The sequence below is a fragment of the Sciurus carolinensis genome, chromosome 1, assembly GCF_902686445.1.
Source record: "Sciurus carolinensis chromosome 1, mSciCar1.2, whole genome shotgun sequence".
NCBI classification, from domain to species: Eukaryota; Metazoa; Chordata; class Mammalia; order Rodentia; family Sciuridae; genus Sciurus; species Sciurus carolinensis.
The window spans coordinates 63,300,483-63,304,726 of NC_062213.1; positions in this window are offsets into that span (position 1 = coordinate 63,300,483).

Genomic DNA, 4,244 nt, shown 5'->3' on the forward strand with positions numbered 1-4,244 from the left:
TCTCATCTTGCAATCCCTCCACAAGAGTTTTATTAAATCTATTTTTCCTTCACTGTCAAATTCCTTTTGAGGTCTCTAAAAGCTGTCTTTCTGATTTTGACACAAGGCTGTTCTTTCCAACTCCAAGTTATCTAACACACTGTCTTTAACCATTAGCTACAGTTTATTTTGTAATGTGTCAGATCTTGTATGAATAATCTCATTTAATCTTCACAAAACTATGCCCTAAATACATGTATGTTCTATTATAAGATGAAAAAAATTGAAGCTCAGAATGTATTATCAATTGCATTTTTGGGCCCCCCACCAATTTTATGTGTGGAAGCCTTAAGGCTCAATGTGATGGAATTTGGGTGTAGGGACATTTGCAAAGTATGATGAAATTGTGAGGGTGAGCAACTCATGGTGGGATTCATGGCCTCACAAGAAGAGAAAGACTAGAATCCCCTTTCTCCCCAATGTAAAGACACAACCAGAGCACAGCTGTCTACACCAGGAAGACAGCCCTCACTAGAACCAACCATGCTGGACCCTGATCTCAGCCTTCTCAGCCTTCAGAACATTGAGAAGTAATTGTGTGTGTTTTTTTTAAGTCACCCAGTCTAAAGTATTTTGTTACACCAGTAACAGACTAAGACAGTAAGATTAAATAATTTATCCATGGTTGTTCTGCTGATAAGTGTTGGTGAACCTGGAAGTTGAAGCAGTTCTGTCTGACTCCAAACCCAAGCCTACCTTTCCTGTGGTTTGGTGTTTCCTAGGATATTTGGAGGCTGAGTCTAAGAAGATTCTCTTATCCTAGGAGTAAGGGATTGGCCTTCTGTCACCCCAACTCAACCTTGGAACACAGCAGATATGTCCCTGGAAGGAAGACCACAATCCATTGCAAAGGAGCTCTGAAATAGCTGTGACAGTCCCAGGTTTTTCTAGGATAGGAGGCTCTACACAGCTGGTATGGGCAGATATGGAGGACATTAGACAGGTTCTCTCCATAGGGCTAAACATTCCTTAGATAGAGATTGTTGTGGTGGCTACATTACATGCCCCCAGATAATCTGTGGGCACCAGAACCTGACATTCAATCAAATAATTATTTGCTTATATTAAAACCTCTTAGAATGACTACTTTCTCAACAAGGCACTGCTCAGAATGCCTTGCCAGCTGGCTGGGTGTGTGTGTGAAAAATCAGAATATTTTGGGCATTATTCCTGCACCAGATATTTTTCTCAGCATTGCTTGCTGCTGGTGGCCGTGCTGCCCGGGCACCTGCAGGATCAGTCAGTTTGCACAAGCAGTTTCCCAAGCGAATGACGTAGCTCCCCTTTCTGTTGTTCCCAAAGACCAACATCTGTCAGAGATCAGCATATGCATCCGCATATTAAAGCGCTCACTGTTCTAAGGCCCTGCACTTAATTTTCCCTCGGGTAAACAGAGCCAATAATGGATAAATACTAGAGGATCAAATATCCCTAAACTATCGGAGAGAGCTCTGAGTGCAGACTTTAATCCACATCAGAAGTGACAAAAAACAGCAAAATATGACTGAGGCTCTCCAAATCCTGACTGAGGGGATGGGATGCAGTTCACACCACTGGTGGTGGCATCTCAGTGAATGATGGTGGTTATGTAGTGTTCCTAAGGCTATTTAAATGCTGAATATGATGTGATCCAAGCAAACCATATTGGCTCTTTTCAGAAAGGAATAGCAAAGAGTCTTCTAGCTGTCATTGGCCTAGTTGAGGCAACCCTACACTCTCTGTAATTATACATTGAAAAGGATTCTGCAAGCATCCTACTAATTGCATTTTGAGGAAAGTCCCACTAGGAAGATGAGCTCTGGACAAGCTGACCATCTTGGCCTTTGAGTCCACCCCTGGCCTTCTAATGGCTGAGTGAGCCCCTGGGGGCAATACACAGCTTGAGTTTATCTTTCAAGTACAAACTTTTGAGGATGAACCTTTTAGACTTCTAGGAATTCTTTCCTAAAACAGGGATGTGATATCGTTCATAAGTTTCTACACAACTCTTTCTTTGAAAAGAAAATGCTCTAACCTGTGAGTATAATTATATACTCCAAAGATTATCCTATATGCAATTGCATAATTACTTTCTGATTTGCTTCAAAAGAAATAAAAAATAAAAGCATTAAACTATCCAGATGAGAGATTTCTTTCTTGTAACTTAAAAATTTAGAGATATTTTCTCATTAAATGAAGAAAAAAGTACACAAATCAATCTTCCTGTGGACTGATATCATCATAGCAATGTATCTGTCTTAAATAAGCCTTCTGGATCTAGTTTTGAATTATCCATATTCAAAACCTTAAGAGGTTAAATATGTGGCTGATGGCTTTGGTGGTGGATTGCTTCTAGGAGAACAGAAAGTGAAGTTGCTAGTGAGATGCTCTTGGGAAATTAGGCAGACACCATCCACAGAAAAGCCACAGAGGTGTCTATACTGAATTGTTTTCTACTTCCCATATTGTTGCTATTTATAGGCAGTTTCATTAGGACATTTCCAGTAGGAACTGGGGCTTCTGCTCTTTTTGAGCTTTGCCCCCAAAGCATCTGCCTAACCTTCAGAGAGAAGAGCAAAATATCACCTCTCCCTGAATAAAGGAAGCAGGACAGCACATTCAAACCCAGGGTGATCAAAAGATTTGGTCTAATGCATACTTGAATTTCCTGCTATCTCCTTTATAACAGTGAGCTATTAATAAAATGACAAAAAGAAAACAGGAAATGTGGAGTGTAGCCCCTGGGAACTACATTGCATTTATTTTCCAATGGGGTTAAAGAATTTTTATGCCTTGAGAAATCAATGAGTAAATAACAACACATAGATTTTATAAATAATAAATGAGCTGGATACATACTTGACTATGTTAAAACAGCTTTAGTAAAATGAGAAATAAACAAGAAGACAGAGAAAGCAAAAACAAAAAACAAATAAAATCACTGTCACGTAGTAAAATCTCTTCATTCTTATTGCTAATGCTTTGGCAAATGGTTCCTTTTATATTTATATAATAAGGACAACAGATAAGCACATGTGTTTAAGAGGCAATGGTGACATTCCTCTCATTTTAGAATCTTCTGACAAAGTTTCTCCTTTGAAGTTGAATGACACCAGGTATTTGTTAATTTCTTTCCAGGAAAATTAATTTCTGTTCTTCTATTTCCCTTAGGACCAGAGACTTAAAAATAATTATAGTTTTGCATATAATTTCTCATGTAATCTTCACAATCAGTCTACAAGTTGAATATTCTCATTACTTTTAAATGAGCAAAAACCAAGACTTAAAGACACTAGGAAAAGTGTAGATGGCAATATATGGAGTTAGACTAGAACCTAGAGGTGTCTGAACCCTAAGTTTAGTTTAATATGTCATTTTCCCCATGTGAGGAAATGGATTCCTGCCTTTCACCACCAAGAGATTTTTAAAATTTTTTGTCTTCCTCCCTTTGGAGCCAAGTTTTGATGGAATTGTGACCAGCAAAAAAATGATAAAAATGAAGTCACAGTTAATGTCTCCATTTTTATTCACAGAAATCCTTTATTAAAATAAAAGCATCGGATCAATATGAGAGAATACCAAGCCAACATAATTCACTTAAACAGTTTTCAAAAAGATATTCTAATTAGTCTCTTGACCTAAAAGTTAGATAAGGGTGGCTCAACGAACCATTCTGTGGGCTTCATGAACTCTGGGGATCACTGGTCTCTAACCTGCCAAGGGAAGGCACTAGATTCTGCATTTTTAAATAAAAGAAGCAGGTGATGTGACTGAGCTGTTCGTGAGAAAGCATTACCTCCAAGCAGAAATCCTTTCATATACCGGTCTAAATCCCTCCTGCTCCAGAGTAGCCCCATTTCCTTTACCAGCCACGGAGAAAGGAGAACAGCTGCTGGTTGTCTTTTAACTCTTCCTTGTGACCCAAGGGGCTGGGCTGGCCTGGCTTTATTGTCACGTCGGATAAATTCCTAACAAACTTTAGGTTTGTTATCCCAACTCTCATTTCCCAACATATTTTCTAGGTTCTCTTTTTGTTATGTAAGTAGGGATTTAGATTCTGGGGATCCAGGCTTCAAAGTTTCAGACTTGAGAAATATCTTGCAGGACTGCTTATACTTTCCTGCAGCACCAGGCTGGAGCAGGTTAAAATCTGCCATCATGATAGCTGAGAGTAATATCTGTTGCTGCTATTCCAATTGCTGTTAGTACTTTGGAAATTCTTGCCT